We start from the raw sequence: 19,097 nt of genomic DNA, 5'->3' as shown, positions 1-19,097 counted from the left end.
TAAGAAAGTGCTCAAAGAAGACTTTACTGAAGACCCAAGCAAGAGCTTCGCTAATTTTGCTAAAATGACCGCTGCCGTAGGCGGGGCTATCATGGTAAAGGATTACCTACGGAAGGAAAAGTACCTGCCTACGGTTTGATTTTCTAATATATATGGCTAGCGTGGTCGCAGGTGGAGTTATTGCAGCTTTAGCATTCACTGGAGCTAATTATGGTGGTCAGTATTTGGATAGATTAGTTAGAGGTGATCGCAGCGGAGATTTGGCCGCTGAGAGGAAGAGACACGACTTAGCGCTGGAGAAATATCAAAGGGACGTGGCAGCTTGGAATGAAAAAAGACAAGCTTACAGGGATTGGTTGGACAAGAACTACCAAGACAAAATGCAGGCGGATAAGAACTTCGAAAACACCGACTACGCCTTTAAGCTCTATGCGCAGGCGCACCCCGCGGCATTAACGGGGTTAAGAAAGCCTCAGTTCAAGAATTACTACCAGCCTTCTAAGAAACAAAAAGACAATGAGCTGGTCTTCGTAGGAGTCGCAGGGCTGGCGGGAGGCGTAGCTTTGGCGTATCTGCTCTAACGAAGGGGACTTGTCCCCTGTAATATATGATCGTCTTTTTGGAAAGCGACAAGAATAACTTTACCACTTATTTGAATCCTCCCATCAAAGCCCATAAGGTTAGGCTCATAAGTTGCTCTTTGTACAATTCTTGGTATAACCTGATTAGGGGCATAGTCACTGAACATACAGGAGGATCTAACTATCAAGCCGTATTGCTGCCCGATGGACATTACACACCAATCACACTGGCCAAGGAATTAGCAAAACACGGTTATACTCTCACCACAGGATTGCCGCACGAAATGACCCTCAAACATAATATGTCAAATTATTCAATGACTTTTGGAAAGTCTGACCCATTGGGATCTTTATTATGTGCCTCGGGCAAGACAATTACCGACACAGCCGTACCTGTGAAATGGAAAGTCGCATCCTCTTATGAAGTCTATTGCGACTTGGTCCATAGTTACAACAATGGAGAAAAGTCTTCTCTTATGTCTAAGTTCCTGCCCAAAGGTAATCCATTCGATCTGGTAGAATACACTCCCATTTCTTTGAGCTATGACTTGTCTAATTTGGTAGAAAGCATAAACATCACCATTAAAGTGGACGGAAAGACGGTGGATTTCAACGGACGCAATATCAATCTCGTCCTGGAATTCATATAATGGGCCGCGTAGAGGACAAACTCAAAAGGATTTACTATGGACCTGAGGGCTATTGGAGAGGAGCGTCAGCTATCAAGAAACTCGCGACCGCGGCCAGGGTATCAGACGAAACGGCTAAGAACTGGTTAAGAAAACAAACCCTCTGGCAGGTTTATCTTCCCGTGCCTAAGTACATTCCCAGGCCCAGCTTCACCGTAAATGCCCCCAATGAAGTTCATCAAGCGGATTTGCTTTTCTTGCCGCACGATAAGGTGAGAAAGAAGACCTATAGGTACGCTTTGACCGTAGTCGATATCGCAAGCAGATACAAGGACGCCGAACCTATAACCAGCAAGGATTCTGGGGAAGTCGCAGAAGCCCTAGGTAGGATTTATAAGCGCGTCTTGAAATGGCCTCAGCTGCTGCAAGTGGATGCGGGGACGGAGTTTATGGGCGTGGTTACCAAGACCCTGAAAGACCACGACACTAAGATTAGAAGAGCTAAAGCAGAGTACCACAGGGGTCAGAGCATCGTCGAAAGATTCAATAAGACCTTGGCCGAGCGTCTCTTTGGATACCAGTATTGGAAAGAGCTGGAAGATCCCTCCAAACGCAACAGGGAATGGACTCAGAGGCTCCCCCAGGTCGTCGCAGCTTCGAACAACGAGGCGGCCAGGGCTACGGGAATGAAACCCAAGGATGCCATAAAAAAGAAACACGTGGAACACAAGTCCTTCATCAGAAGTTCGAGGGCGGTCTTCCCCCATGAAAAGAAATTAGGTAATGTCACGGTTCGATATCTCTATGAGCCGGGTGAATTAGAAGGAGGATCCAAAAGAGCTACGGATCCTAATTGGTCTTTGGAAACTTACCAGATCCGAAGCGTAATAGCTAAGAAGGGTCAGCCCATCTTGTATTATCTTCACGATGGTCCCACGCGTGGGTTCGTCAAAGAAGAACTGCTTATCGTGTGATGTCCGAATGCTATCGTATGCACTCCGTCATCACACATCCATCGCTTACCGTCAAATGCAGACAGTGACACCTTCTCCTGCGTGACGTTATGTATCTGATGACCATAGCTGCGCAGGCTGTTCATCTTATGCCGCTGTTCCTTACGTGTTCGTAATACGTTGAGGTAGGACTCGTGCGTAATGTCCTTCTTAACCACGTACTTTTTTACGCCTTTAGCTTTCTTTTCTACGCCGTCTAACTTTAGCACGCTGTACATCTTTGGTTTCAGACCCACGTACTCTACTATGGGTTTTCCTAACATTTCGTCTTTCATCTTCCCAATTACCTTCTTATTCTTCGCAGAGTAAAGGAAGTGCTCCTTCGGGTAACCGCTGGTGTCGTACTCGTCTATGTCGGGGAGGCAGTCTTTGTAAACGTCTTCCGTTTGCACTTCTAGAATTAGGGAGTCGGTGTCTGTGTATAGGAGGCGACAGCGGTCTCCGTACTTTGGCTTAAGCTTATCGTAGTAGAACTCATACATAAGCAGCTTCGATAGATCCAGCACCGTAAAGCCTGTGTAAACGGGCTTGTTTAGTAAGAGGTTTGCCCTTTTCATGTGAATCACGTAGAAGTTCAGCATTTCTACGTATCTAACGAAGCCTGGCTGTGACACGTATGCTTCTGCTTCCTCTTTGGTGCTGACTATTTTTACGCTTACGCGCTTGCGGATGTTCTCCATTGTCTTTCCGAACACGCTGTTGTTCATCAGTTTGAAGAGGTTTTTCTCGAAGTCATTTTTCGCTGCGGTACGCTTTTGCGTGTTAAAGTCAATGTAGGGGCGCATCCAGGGTTCCTGCGTGAATTTTAGGACTCTGTGGATCTTCTCTACGCGCATTCCGTGTCGCACGTAGAACTGCAGGTTGCGGTAATGTACCACATACTTCTTCTTATCCATCAGGTTCATAGTTAGTTTCCTGTACGGTTTGTAACCAGGGCACATTTGCTTTTGCAGCGGACTTAGCTGCTTAAATGGTATCTCTATCGCTTCTGGTGCTAAGGGGAACTCATTGTGTTCGTCGTGCAGGCGCTCTGGGTACTCCAGATCCACTTCTAAGACGTAACCCTTGTCTTCCTCCTTTCCTACCTGCATGTAGAAGTCTATCGGCTTCACTGGATCCCATTCGAAGTCTCTCACAGGTAGGTACTGTGACATTGCCCAGCCATAAAGGTTATTCGCATCCAGGTAGTAAATGTATGTGGTTGGTTTCTCTGGGTCGTGCTCTACTAAGGGGTTGTTTGCGCGGGCGTAACGTCGGCTGGGTCCGCATACGCCGCCACGAATACCGTCTTCCATAAACCGATACATGTCGTACTCCGTTAGGAGATCCAACTGCGCATTTGTCTTCTTTAACAAAGCACTCCAGCTGAGCCCAGGAGCCGTGTAGAAATTAGCGGGATCCAATCCGTAATATTCCATAGCCATCTTTCTGAAGCTTTGGAAAACATCTGCAAGCAGCACTACGTCAGACCTTAGGTAGATGTCGTGGTAGTCCCCCATGTTCTCACAGGAGTATTTTTCCCACACGTCCAACGCATGCTGGTACTCCTCATCCTTTATACCGGACTCGTTTAGGGTGCTGTAGAAGCGATCTTTGGGTGGTAGGGACTCTTTGAATCGATCCCAGGAATCCATGTATTCATATGGGTAGACTCCTTTCCTTTCCGCACCATATTGACTGGAAATGGGAAAGTTGGTGTTATACTTTACGAGGTTTGCTAAGGAGTCCGCCATAAACTGCTGCGAATCTAAGAACTTTAGCTTACCCACAGTTACGGACATGTAGCGCTCTTTGTTGTTGGGTATGCATTTGACGTCGGAGCCGTCTGTTCCTTGTAGTAGCAAATGGGAGTCGTAACCGCGGAGGTTGTGAAAGAACACCGGAATCTCCATGTCTGGATTTACTTTGAAGTTTATATTACATTTCCAATGAGCCGCTCCTCTGTATTTACCCGTGATGTGGCAGTGATCCCTAACCTTATCCACATAGAAATCCTCAACAAATGCTTTGTGGCAGTGAATGCAATGCGTGGAGGGCTTTCCCGGCTTCTCACCCTTCTTAGCATACTTCCCGCATTTAAAATGAGCTTCTCCTAAATACTTTCCATCTTCATCCCACGCTTTCTTGGCTCGTCTTCCAAACTGAAGAAGCGTATGTTGGCAAATGTGGCATTTTTTTGCCTTGTTAAAAGCCTCCTGGTTCTCTTTGGTAAATTCCATCTTCTTTGGACGTCTTAATTGTTCTCTAATCTCCCCCTCCTCTTCTCGCAATGCTTCTAGAAACTCATTAGCTGCGTTCTTACCTCGGTAAATCACAGGAGGGTTTGCTTTACCGTCTGATCTGACTACTATGTAACCAAAGGAGCAGATCTCGTGTAATCCTACCTTATTCGTGGCACCACGTTTCTGCTCTTCCTTAGTTATCAACGCTTCGAAGTCTGCATATATCACGTAAGGCACTTGCATCTGCTTTTGATGGTCTGCGTATGAAAGCTCTTTGTTGGTGGGCATCTGGATCCGTTGCGCCACTTCTTCGACTCCGCGGCAGATCTCATCGTGTTTCTTTAGGGTATTTAAGGATGTAAATGACAGCAAGCAGCAGTCACAGAAGTACTTTTTGCCTTTGTGCTTAGTATGTCTGTAGAATAGTCTGCTAATGTGTTTAACCCATGAGTAGTGTCCGCCGTGGTAGAATAAATGTACGCGCTCTCCTTTACTTTTTGACAGAACTAACGGTACTATCGTCTGCTCTCTGACTCCGTAAACGTTAATTGCTAGATCGTTTATTTCCTCAAATATGGGGATGTCTATCAACTGCATGGGAAATTCCACACCATCCCACTCTAAATCATCTGTGGGATACTTACTTGTCCTACAGGGATCCTTCTCTGCTGGATACAGTGCAGACCTGATTGCCCACATAAAGCATCGATTGTCTTCATTCTTCACGTTTACAATAGCCTTCTTCCTTTCTACCCACGTTGGTAGCGGTACGTAACTCCCCCCTCGTATGGGTACGTACCTGGCTATACTTATCTCTATTCCTTCAACCTCCTCTACTGTCCAACCCGATCCTTCTTTCGTGTAGTTAGACAGCGACTCCATTATTGCTTCTAAGGCTTCACTGAGTGACCTATCCAGATTCGTGGATTCTAATATCACTAACGACTTTGATCGCAACATTGCTGTCGTCATTACCTCGTCTTTTGACAAACTTACTTCTACCATTATGCTCGCTTTCAGGGCTCCTAATTCTTCTATACCTTTTCGGAGAGTCCTTTTAACCTTCCTTTCTGACTGACGCCAAAACTGTCTAACGTCAATCTCACCGTTACCGGGTATTGACACCGTGCTGAAGTTGCTTTGGGATTCCATCTATATAATAGGAAATATTTTATACCTATTACCAAGCACTTTTTAGGTCGTCGTAGTCGTACTCACAGTCCTGACAATGCCAAAACAATTTAACCTTAGTCTCAAACTTCTTACCACATCCACAATCATAACTGCTCATACACTTCGTCTTCATTTTCAAATGCTTTTTCAAATCCGCTTCTTTCTTAAAAGTTCTCTTACATTCTTCGCACTCCATATATAGACTAACATATTTGCGCTGTTGCCCCCAACCACACTTGGAGTGGGTTGTTTCCGTAGGTGGATTTTTGACACGGGTCTTGCCCGTGTTGAGATTGCGCTGGAACCCCCATTCCCTATACTACTGTTTTCGCTCTGGCCAACCCTAACCCTAACAATAAATTTTACCTAAGAAAACCCTAACCCTAACCCTAACGCTATTAATGAAGCCGGCCAACCCTAACCCTAACCCTAACCCTTCCAAACTCTTAACCCTAACCCTAACGCTAACAGTTAAATTAACCCTAACCATTTTTATTTCATTTGTTGGTTGGTTGGTTAGTTGATTTGCTCCTATCTTACCTTCATATCTTGATACTCAATAGAGCAGTTTTCGTATGACTATAAAAAAGTCAGTGCCGAAATGCGTACCTTTACCGCGACCGTGTTTTTTTTCTAGAATTTTGATTGGCTGATATTTTTCTCGCGCAATGGGATTTGTTTGGCAGTGCCGTGACGTTGTCATGGCCTTGCCGTGACCGTGTCCGAGCAATATTCCGTGCCGTGCTTAGGGCTTTTGATTATATGGATAGTTTTCTTGGATTTCCGTGATTCTATGATCGGAAAATAAGCTAACGTCATTCATCTTTGAGGTCCCATAAGGGGAGCTATTCATACTCGCATTTCCTCAATGTTACTGTAAATATTTGGTATCCCCATAATGCTAGGCTGCTTGGCGGCTTTTGGGGGATTTGGAAGGAGGGAAAAAGGGAGGGTAGAAGGGAGAAAGGAGAGTCTCCATCATAATATTTTTTCTCTTAGAAAAGAATATTTTACTCATTCAGAAAATGAGCAACTCCCCCTTGGAGCCACTACGCAGGCTATTGATTGATTGCGAGAATTCCCCAGAGAGTAATAAGGCAAAAGCATGACGGCCACCAACGCTCCCACGAGAAGCTTTGATGACGTAACGTGCAATCGAGTAATCGTGATGCTTGGTAAACTTGCACAAGCGGCTTTCCAACCTCAGTATTAAAAGATAACAAAATACAGTGAGCAGTAGTCAGTAATTTATTTACTTAAACGATATTTCGGTTTACAATTACTTCTCAATATCCGTGTTAGTTCCGAAAATTCATGTGGATGAATAAATTTTATCTCAGTGAGGTAGAAGCAACTGAAATGTTTCAACATGGTCAAATATGGTTTCAAGAAGTCACTTTAGATAAATAAATGTCTTTCATATAGAAAATAATAAATAATATTTTACCACTTCAGAGCATGAGCAACAAGTTTTAGAATCCTAAATTATATTATAATTTCCTAAGGAATAATATGCTTCCTAGGAGAAAGAAAACACACGTTTTGCCACTTTTGCCTTGAAGCCGTTACTAAGCCACTTCAAAATTGTTCAAGAATAGAGCCTACAGACATTTTTCTGTGCTTTTTCGTCATAGCAGGATTGTGTGTCTAATTGTTGAAGGTAGAGAATAAATCCTGGGAATAAGTTGTAGCAAGATTTTAGCGATCTTTTGTGTGATTAGACCCGGAAATACGTCACAGCTTAAAAGCCCTATAACTTACGGTATCTCTTTGAGTGACGTTGAAGCCAGTAAAATCTTTCAAAAGTTGAAGAGATAAATAGATTTTTTTCTCTAAGAAAATCGTAATTTACTTCTCCAATTCGTATGCAACTTATTTTGAAAAACTAAATTCTAATTTTCTGAGCCATATTTGAACTATCTTGAGAAAGAAAACACACGTTTTGGTACTGACTTGAAGCTCACCAAGTTGGTTCAAAGCTCATTCGCGATGAATAAATTATCTCATGAGTGACGTTGAAGCCAGTAAAATGTTTCAAAAGCTCTCTTCCAGATAAATGGATTTTTTATCTTAGAAAATCGTAATTTACTTCTCCAATTCGTATGCAACTAGTCTTGGAAAACTAATTTCTAATTATCTGATCTGTTTTTGAACTATCTTGAGAAAGAAAACGCGCGTTTTGGTATTTTTGATTTGAAGCTCACAAAGTTGGTTCAAAAATAATTGATGAATAAATTAGGCTGTGAGTGACGTTGAAGCCAGTAAAATGTTTCAAAGGCTCACTCTTACGATATCGTAACTTACTTCTCCAACTCATAGGCAACTAGTCTTAGCCAGTAAAATGTTTCAAATAAAGCTTTCAGAGAAATAAAATTAGAAAATCACTTAGAAAATTGTAACTTACTCCTTCAGTTCATAGGCACGTACGAGAATCGTTTTGTGTTTTTATTGCACTATATCCTCACTGAATACCATTGTCACGTCGCAGTAATTAAGTTATGGGGCAAGATCCGCGACGTGATGAGGTAAACAGCAAGGGGAAAGAGGTACGCCACCGTCACCAGGGGAGGGGGGTGGGCGAACTTGCCCTTCCGATGTCTTGCGAGGTAATGCGACGAAGCACGTGTTTCGGGTTAATTTATACTGCTCCGCGCTAATTTATTCAGTGAGAATAGAGGTCAAACTGAGCATACTTTATGGTAGAGACTAGATAAACTAGTTAACCGCGTCGGTGTTTGGAATCGAACAGTAGGAGAATTGATTTAACTTAATACACCGTATGGTTTGCGATGTTTAGAAACTGACGTTTCGGACGTTAGTCCTTCGTCGGAGTATTTACTCCACATTTACTCCGACGAAGGACTAACGTCCGAAACGTCAGTTTCTAAACATCACAAACCATACGGTGTATTAAGTTAAATCAATTTTCCTACTGAGCATACTTTGTAGAGGCCGGTTCCCCTTTACTAACTATTGATGGTTGCAAGCCGCATTCCCAAGACAGTTAAACTTGCAAAATTTGCAAAATTTGGAACCAGGCGTAAGAAGTGATATATAATCACTATACTAAGGTCCCGTCCACACTATGCCGGATAAATTTGAATCCGCAACTTTCACACCGAAACCGAAAAAAGAAGTTTTCCGTCCACACGAATAAAATGTTTCGCGTCTACGCTAGTCCGATCAGAGGCGGCAAAAACGCTTCATTGCACATCTGAGCATGTGCATCGAAGCTGAAATTGAACCTGCAGTGAATTCTTAGCCTTCCCGCCATGTTCACATGACAATCATGACGTCATCGTATTCGAAAAATTTCGGATACGAAATGTTCATCGTCCACACTAATACGGCTAGCCGGCGTTTTCAATTGTTCCTCCTGGAGACCGTATTCCAAAAAATTCGTTTTCGGTGTGAAGGGGAGGGGTGGTCTTCTTCACTGCGTATCCGCGTATCCACTTCAACATATACCTTCATATCTATAGGGGAAGGGGTGGTCTTCTTCACTGCGTATCCGCGTATCCACTTCAACATATACCTTTATATCTATAGGGGAAGGGGTGGTCTTCTTCACTGCGTATCCGCGTATCCACTTCAACATATACCTTCATATCTATAGGGGAAGGGGTGGTCTTCTTTACTGCGTATCAACGTATCCACTTCAACATATACCTTCATATCTATAGGGGAAGGGGTGGTCTTCTTCACTGCGTATCCGCGTATCCACTTCAACATATACCTTCATATCTATAGGGGGAGGGGTGGTCTTCCTCACTGCGTATCCGCGTATCCACTTCAACACTGATACCTTCATATCTATAGGGGAAGGGGTGGTCTTCTTCACTGCGTATCCGCGTATCCACTTCAACATATACCTTCATATCTATAGGGGGAAGGGGTAGTCTTCTTTACTGCGTATCCGCGTATCCGCGTATCCGCGTATCCACTCTAACATATGCCTCGTTCTCCATTTTTTCTTAAAGTTAATATTCAACATATGCCTTCATATCTACAGGGGGAGGGGTGTGTTCTTCACAGCTTATGCAAGTCTTCTCGCCTTGTTAAAGTGCTACTACGACGAAAATCGCTCAAACTTGGATTCAGCTGAAACTTCCTAAAAATACTCTTTAAAGGTTCAATAATCACTGTATGAAGTGTTTTCTCGATATTCAGGACGAAAGTATGATATTTTTACGATTATTTTTTTGGAGTCTGTGACGTCATACACTCAACATCGAACATCGCTCCATACATTTCTTTGTATATAAATCCTTAATTTATTTTATTCCTATGAAGCCCAAAGGGTGGCTAATGTGCTTATTTTACATTACTTGTGACTATAATTTATATTTTGGGGAGTTTGGGTATTTCTTTCTCCCTTTACTACTGATATTTTGATCATAAACTACAAAAAAATGTATGGAGCGATGTTCGATGTTGAGTGTATGACGTCACAGACTCCAAAAAATAATCGTAAAAATATCATACTTTCGTACTGAATATCGAGAAAACACTTCATATAGTGATTATTGGACCTTTAAAGAGTATATTTAGGAAGTTTCAGCTGAATCCAAGTTTGAGCGATTTTCGTCGTAGTAGCACTTTAAGCATAATCGTAGAAGTATAATCCTGTATAATTCCTCCAAAATCTAAAGAAAACTCAATGATCAAAAATAAAATTTTTTCATAAATCCTGCGATTGGCGAAACAGAAATTTTTTAAAAGTTACTTGTCTGAATTTTGAAGCAATATTAAAACTTGATTTAACCATATGCCATCTTGTTATTGTGAAAACAACAAGGTGGCTTTAGTTAGAAATTGTGAAAGGGTCTGGTAACTAGAAATTTATAAGACCCCAGCTCCTTGTTATTTAGCATAATTTTTTCCTTCTTTGTTCTAAGTGGTGGCGGTAAATAACGTTCATATTTTATTCAAGATCAAGATACTTAACTATAAGAAATGGTCATAAATGGTAGATTTGTGAAAAAAGGACGAAATTGTAAGCCATTTCTTGAACACTTAAGTTATACTAATCCGCATTGTCCTGCATAATTTGAACTGTTTCTTGGCATTCTGTCAGAAGCCCTGATTAGGGGAGGGGTCGATGGGGCGGGTATTGGTCCAACTCACCTGATAGCCAGGTATGTCTAGGCTCTGCCACCATGGGTTTTTATCTAATGCCCGGGACTCTATATTCCAAAGAACGAAGGCTCACATTAATTTTTTTAAACCTTAATTCAGCCTCTGAAAACAAGTCCTTCCACCCCCCAAATTGATCCTAGCCCCACTAAAACACACTTCTAATTAAATATTGAAGTCTAAAAAAAGATATATTCAAGGCATTACAAATATGAAGCACATTTTTCAGTATAAAAATGTAATCTTTTATTAGTTTAAAGAGATATTTTAATGATGAGGTTCAAATAGAAAGAAATAGAGGATATTACATGGGCGCGCGGAGATACGAAATTTATCTTCGAGTGTTGAAAAGATCTCTCACAAGTGAGTGCAGCGAACGAGTGAGAGATTTTCAACACAAGAAGATAAATTTCGTATCTCCAAGCGCCCATGTAATATTCTGTTTATTATATAATTATCAATGAAAGTATGTTTTGGCTTTTTCAGGCAATTCTTTTCGTGTATTTTTGAATAGCCATCGCAATGGTGTTATTTTCACACGTGAAAATAACATGTTATTTTCACGTGTGAAGATATCAATTTTTCGAAATAGAGAAAAATAGATATTTCATTGGTAATTATATAATAAATATATATTATAGATGATAATTTTTGAAAACTAAAATTTTCAAATGACTACCCCCTCTATCAAAAATAAAAATAACTATAAAAATATATCCTCAAACATAATCCTCCATATAATCTAATACCTCATTAATTTTCAGAGGTTTCATAGTATAGTGTTTCATGTGTTTACAGCTATTTCAAAAAAGGTTGAATACTGAATGAATACTGCGTTATTACTGAAAAGGACATTGTGGGTCTAGTTAATTTGAAATAAAAAGTAAATATACAGCAATTAACTCTCTAAATGTAGTTAGTATATTGTTTAAGATGGAATACACTAACAATAGAATAAATAATTATTATTAATCCTATTTTAGACAATGTCACTATGACCCACAATGCACTTTGGTATTGGAATGCACTATTCAGTATGCAGTATTCAGTATTCAACCTTTATTGAAATAGCTGAATATTCACAAGTAATAATCAAACAAAATGCAAGGGCATACGTGAGGGGGGGGGGGGAGAGGGGGGAGGGGGCCGGGGAGTAGTAGTTTAGAAACAATCACATCTATGTACTGGTTTTATTTACTTGTAGAGCTTAGGTTCAGTGTTTGCTCAACATCCTGTGTGTATCTGCATGTTGACCAATGTTTCATTTTCTTAATTGGGTTTCCAGCCTGGAGTATATCAGAAGGAAACCAAAATATGATGTTATCATGAATAAATAAAAATAAAATTGATTGGTTTTAAACTAAATTAGGTAGTTCATATGGTCTAATTCTCTATGGTCTAAGTCTAATTTTAGAAAGTGTGATCTTCCTTTTCTGTGAGAATATGAAATAAAACAAGTAGAGTGATAGATATAACAAAGGGGTTATATAGAGTAAGGGATTAAAACAACAAAATGAAAATGCAGAGATCAGATGCAACAAAATCTATTTCAAATACTTTGTAACCCTTGCAAAACAAAAATAAAATTTGAACTACAAAAGGGTCTGTGATTTTTGCGTGGAAAGACTTGTAGATCAAGGGGGCTGCAATAGAAGATGAAAAAAGATACAAATTTTAATTGATTTTAAATTAGTATAATTTTTTTCGTATTATATGGCTTAGATTATGTAGGCTTTGATTGGTCAAGAACTTGTGAACTACTGAAGAGTTGGAATATTGACAATATGATCAATGTATGCAGCCAACTTGGCAAAGAAACTGCATTGAAGAAAGAAAGTAGCATTGAAGAAACCAATTAGCATTAAGAATACAAGATTTTTTTCCTTTCCATTTATTAGATGAGTAAAACACCAATTTATATGTGTTCTGTTCAGTAATAAAACCCTTTGCTAGTGAAAAAACACTTGGAAATAGTGTGAGATACACTTGCCTACAACTCATCACTTCCTATGTATTTTACTACTAAACAGAATCCACAGAAAAGCTGTTTTACATGAAAATTTAAATTTAATTAGTCTTTTTGCAAATTATTATCCTTTGCCATTAGTTAGGGCTACAGTGATAAAGAGCAATAAAATGTTTTCATGGCAATGATTGTGTGTTTCAGTACATGAATAAGGTAAGAGAATCATGCTTTTTCATCTTTTCATATTGAAATATATCTTTGTTTTTAAATCATGAACAAACTAGTAAGTCATAGGCAAATAATATCAAAATTCATGAGAGTGGCTGGTCCATATTAAATGGAGAGAAATTAATAAACTTGTTTTTATGAAGCATTATGAACAAAAGACGGTTTGCATTTAAGCTAAACCCTCATTCTACTGGCAAAGGATGATTACAAAGGGTAAAGAGTTAGAATAAAATAAAATGCAAAAGGAAGGAAATATACGAATGAAATGGGTAAGATCAAACAATCACAAGAACAATATATGGACTTCAATATTAGGTATAAAGTATAATAAGCTCACCATTAACCACAATGGACGTTCTGACTGAGACAATTAATTTTTTTCTTTTTTTTTTTCCTTTTTTTCCTTTTTTGTGCGCTTTTCCTTTTAATTTCAGAAAAAAAGGTTCATCTAACGCGAAGTGAGCACGCGGTCCAATATTACAGCGGTATTGCATTAAAACAACCTTCCCAGCAGTCCTTTGGGGCTTGATTCAAGATGGCAGACCAAAAGCAATCAAATTTGAACTCGAGTTTGTTTTAGGGCGCTTTTCAAGCACAACGGAGACTTTTAAAGTATATTATTGGCTATTGGAAGAAGAGAAAGAAACACTGTTTCGTACTGGACGTTTTTTATCTGCTGTTCCATTTATTTTCTTTGCAAAGATGGCACTAAATCTCTGGCTTCGGTTGTTCTTCTATGGAATTCATGGGTTCTTTGATGAAATTGTCTTTACTTCCACCGTAGATTTCATCGCGTCTGGCTTCACAGACTGGACCATGAAAGGTCATTCATCAATCTGGTCTTTTTTTATTTATGGGCTATGCAGCTACACAGTTGAATGTATGTATCTTCATCTGAAAACCAAGACGAACGTTCCCATGGCAATACGTGGAGTAATGTACGTGCTGTGGGTGTATACGTGGGAATTCTGCTGTGGTTTCGTGTTGAGGAAGTTTAATGCCTGTCCATGGGATTACAGTCATATGAGATGGAATCTATGTGGACTCATTACATTGCAGTATTTTCCATTCTGGTATCTGGCTAGTCTGTACCAAGAAATATTGACTGATTATTTGATGTCCATTAAGACTGGGGATATTTTGTGCTCCTCTTGTAATAGAATAGTCATTCCTGAAAAGAATAAAAGTGTTTGAATTTTGGATCATTTATAACCGCATTAGCAGCTACCTTACTTCGTCGGTGTGATATATTTCAATAGGAATTGCAATGGTTGTATTGTACATCAATAAAGAATATTTAAAGACAAACGCCGAACTAACCATGAACTTAATTCAGTCGAACCTATTAATATTGAAACAGGATGATGGTTATTACGACGTTTTCATGATCATACTTTTTTTTCCAATTTCTCTTCAAAGATGAAATGACAGGAACCTTTGCACCAGTACTGATCATTATGCCTGCCATCTGCTCCTAAACGTCTTTAAAATAAAGAATATTGTTATCCACAGTCAGTTTAAACTCATTTGTATGTTTATTATTTGTTATAACATAGGCAAGATATAACACGTGCTCTGATTGGCTAATGTGCTATGCGAAAAAAGTGGATATCCCATATAGAGATATCCCATAGAAATTTTTTTTACGGTGAAGCGGCGAAATATTCACCGTTGGTTCGCTAGCTGTAGCAAATAGCAAAGTGTTTCGTGACTTAAAACTAGAAATATGGCTTCTTTTCCATCTAACAAAGATTATGAGCTTCCTAATTTTGATTTTGAGTTTGAGCAAAACATTGAACCCCCACTTAATAAACAAAAAAAACCAGAAACAAATTCACGAAGATTTGCTAACCTCAACGAAAACGAGTTGCAAGATATCCTCGCTGATAAGCAGTCTGTCAAGACCAAAAAAACGACAAACTGGTGTGTTTCCACGTTTAAAGGTAAGAAAAATTAATTAATAGCTTTTATGAGATAAAATGGCATGACCTTTTGACTTAGTTGAAAATATAGAAACTAGTTTTCATGAAAAATATTTTTCGCGAAAATGTCAACACAGGCAATAAACACTAACGTGGCTTCCGTAAGTTGTGTTGTAGACAGCTATCACTCTCAACAAGGAAAATATTAAAATATTAAAAAACAATCTTTTCGTTAATAATTACACTAAGGACGACGTAAAAACGTTTGTGGAAAAAGAGTATCCTCCTAGACAGTGTTATTATGTAATGTTATCCTATTGATGATTTTCAACCATTCCCAAGAGAATTAAATAACAAAAGACACGGCGGCCATGTTGGAGGACATAGCAAAAGAATTCATTGACAATTCTTTTGTTAAGTTCCTCCAACATGGCCGACATGAAAACTATCAATACGGGTCACGCCATCGTACTTTCAGGCTAACTTCTTTTAATATTTCGTCTTACTTCAAGACGCACTAAATCTGCAAATATAATGCACCTGACCGCACAATGCACAATTTGCCCGTCTTTATAATTGACAAACTTAACGTCGCGTACAAAAGACGGATTAAAAAAGTTTGCTAAAGCCCGTACGGACGTGTAAAACAAACAAACGAACAAACAAACAAACAAACAAACAGAAACTAGTGGTTAAAGAACATCATTCACTCATGATTAAAAAGCCACATGGAGCTGCGTCATTTATTCAGTTGTGCTATGTGGGCGCACTGTCTTAGCCTGAAACTGATAGTAAGAAAATGGATACCTTCTTTCCCCGTTTTATTATCAGACCAGTTGACTTTTTTTCTAAACTGGACGCCCTGTGGCATCAGCGGTTCAGGAAACAAATCAAAGAGGGCTCATGAGCGCGCGCTCTGCTAATTATACGTCACCACTGACGTCATTAATTCTAATGATAGAATAAAATGACGTTGCAGCGCAAAATTGATTCATTTGAACAATCGACATGGAGTCGGAAAACGAAGAGCAGTATTGTAAGTCTTTTTTCTTCTCATGTATCAAACCCCGAGCTGCAAGCGGGGTAAAAGCTGAAAGCTTTGTCAAACACATTAATTGAACTACTTCTTACATTTTGAATGTTTTATTTTTGTTATTATTATTTCAGATTTAAGCAAAAAACGATTGATCAGCAAAGTAAAGGTAAGGGTAGCATTTGAATATTCAATAATGTATACGTATTGTAAGTAAGCAATTGTATTAAGCAGAAAACACCCACAGACAGAAATGACTATGCAACGCGCAAACAAATAGGAATATTAACAGCAGGCACGAATGAAATAATGAAAACAGATAGTAAAGGACAGAAATGCACTAGTGAAGAAAGAATATGAACACTTGAAAAAAAAAAAAAAAAAAAAAAAGATTAAATACAAACTGAAAGAAAGAAAGAAAGAAATTAAGAAAGGAAAGATAACAGATGACAGAACAATTAATCAGGGTATATGAAGTTGTATTAGTGTAATAAAAATCCGAACGGCAAAAAAATTACCAACCAACCAACAGGGGAAGAGAAAGGTAAAATAAAAGAGGGAAATAAGGAGAACAGCAAACTTGTTTGTTTTGGATTAGGTCATCATAATCAATACATTAGAATGTGGTATTCACGTTAGAATTATTTGTTTCTCTAAAGACACTAAAGAACGCCGTCAAGGAAAGCAGCATTGAGTTAAGATTGAAAAAGGTATATGCTAAATCAATTTCAATTTTGATAATTTAACATTAACATTGTTTTGTTTTGTTTTGTTTTACTCATTGTTTTGTTAGTTTCTTTATTTTATATTGTTTAGTTTGTTTTTTGTTTTTGCTTGCTATGTTCAATGAATACTGACTTACCTTACTTTTTCTTTCTTTTTTTCTTTATTTTTGTTTCTTTTTCTTGTCTTCCTTCTCTTTTTTCTTATTTTCTTCCTTATTTTCTTTCTTTACTTTCTATTTTCTCTTTTTCTTTCGTTCTTACTCCCCTCTTTCCTTACCTCCGAGTACTTTCTTTCCTTCCCTCCTTCTTTCTTTCTTTAATTAAGTTCTTGCTTTTTTAGCTTTCTCCTTTCTTCCTTCCTTCCTTTCCTCTTTCTTTTTTGTTCCTTTGTGTATTATTTGCTGTTGTTATTGCCAGCTATTTCTTTCTTCTTTCTTCATTTCTAATTAATTCTTTTGTATCATTCTTATTTCCTATTCCATTTTTTTTTTTTTTACTATAGTCGCTTACTTGCTTTCTTGCTAATATTTAATGTATTATTTGCAGGACGAAATCGATGCATTGAGACAAGAAAATGAGGTAACAGACATTCACAAATAAAAAAACATACAGCATATTTTATTCACTAAATAATATATGTCCAAGTGTATCTTTTGAAGGAATAACTGGTTGTCTTGACGTTCGTAGTTATATAGATTAGTCGAGTGCTTGCTTGCAATCACGGTGTAAAACTATTATCTATAAAATATCCATGGTATTGGTCTTTCATCCAGTTAGTTTCTTAGCTGCTATTTGGTTTGATACTAAATTCTTCCTGATTGCTGTGCGACGCGCCTACACGTGGCCACCCAACTTATTATTTTTCTTGCTAGTTGCCTAATCAGATATCGAGAATTTGTGCTTCTGCACATGAACTCACTAAGCGTGGCCGCAAATATTTAAATTTATTTCGTACTCTTTGCAACGAAAACTTATATAAATAATTAGAAATTGTCCTGATGATACCTAGTTTGGTCCATTTTGCGGGCTAACATTGTGCAATTTCGTATAAAAATGTTTCAATTGATGGAAATACTTGGCGGGAAAGGAAAAAAAAAGTTGTCTGGCCACGGTTATGCGCGTCCCACTTTATAACTGAACCGTAGGGAACCATTTTGACTAGTAATGTTAATTTGCTAATTAAATGTTTTTTCTGTTCTCTAGAGCATAAGGCAAGACTTAGGAGTAAAGGAGGAATTGTGTAACGAGTAAGTCAGTTCCTTCAATAAATAACAATATTTTTTGTCCTTCCCCTTCTTTCTTGAATCACCTGTATCTCCTCCTGGCAATCATTGCGCACCTGTCGTCTATTGCTGATCGATATAAATGGTTTCTGATAGCTCGTTTTTAATTCGAATGCTTAACACGTTCTAAACTTCAAACCTTTATTTACTCCGATCTTTTATTTGCATTGTTCTTTTCAGGTTGGCAGCAGAGAACGAAGATTTAAAGGTAATACACTGTAGAAATATTGAAGTGCTAAATTCCTCCTTGAACACTAAAATATTGAAATAATTGAAGAGTGCATGCATACCATATATCCATGAAAAACTTTTTTTCTAAAAAGACTGAACATTTCACATATATTAGTAATAAAGTCCAGTAAACCGTATTGAGTTGTATAAACAGTGCAACAGCGATACAGGCGAGAAAACGAGTGGAATCGAGTGATTTACTTTTACACAACTAAAAAACATTTCTTATACAAAATCAAACTTTGCATTAATTTTTTACAGTTTTGTTAGTTAACGTTATCATAGACATGTGTTATGCACTCTAATAGTATTAACAATGATGTTTTACTCATCATCAGGAGATGGTTAACACAAAAAACAACACAATCAAGTCGTGAGTATTATTCATGTATTTATTTAATTTATGTAGAGAGCTATTTAATATTAATTAATTTATTACTTTGAATGGGTTGTGATCAGTAGATGATTCCTTTGATAGACCAACATGTACTATTACTACTGAAACATCCCCCCCCCCCCACTCCCCCCCCCCCCCCCCCACCAGTATGACTTGAATATTAGGGGAAGAGGTTCTCAAGCCACACGAACACGAACAGATACCAGATTTTGACCCACAATGCTTAGCGTGCTCATCCTGGTTTAAATATCCAACATGTCATGTAACTGGAATAATTATAACAAGAGGATACTTTACATTAGCATTACCCAAAACGAGCAAGGGACTGGGTCCAATTTAACAAACCGTCCAGCCACACATACATTATTTTCTGTAATTTAGGAAATATTAAAAATATACTAATTTTGTTAATGTGTTCGAAAAGTTGTTCAAATTTTTAATTCTAACTGATTGTTATATGATCTTTCTTGTCGTGGGGTTTCGTTTTTCAATTAATTTTGAGAAACTTGGTACCAGTCCCTTGCTAGTCTAGTCAATGCTCCTTGTGTTGCCAATAAT

At 38.5% G+C, this 19,097-nt stretch overlaps 1 long non-coding RNA gene across 1 annotated transcript; it reads right to left on the bottom strand.

Moving 5' to 3' along the window:
- Window positions 1–10,683: 10,683 nt before the first annotated feature.
- Window positions 10,684–13,407, bottom strand: LOC116287133 (uncharacterized). The gene is made up of 3 exons (XR_004196034.2): window positions 13,286–13,407; window positions 11,953–12,040; window positions 10,684–10,804 (listed from the first exon to the last, which is right to left on the bottom strand). It is a non-coding gene; the product is annotated as an uncharacterized LOC116287133 (long non-coding RNA).
- Window positions 13,408–19,097: the final 5,690 nt, after the last annotated feature.

The sequence above is a fragment of the Actinia tenebrosa genome, unplaced genomic scaffold (genome assembly GCF_029948245.1).
Source record: "Actinia tenebrosa isolate PJP-AT-01 unplaced genomic scaffold, QUT_ActTen_1.0 PGA_scaffold2__45_contigs__length_23673736, whole genome shotgun sequence".
NCBI classification, from domain to species: Eukaryota; Metazoa; Cnidaria; class Anthozoa; order Actiniaria; family Actiniidae; genus Actinia; species Actinia tenebrosa.
This window is presented reverse-complemented; position numbering and strand designations above follow the sequence as displayed.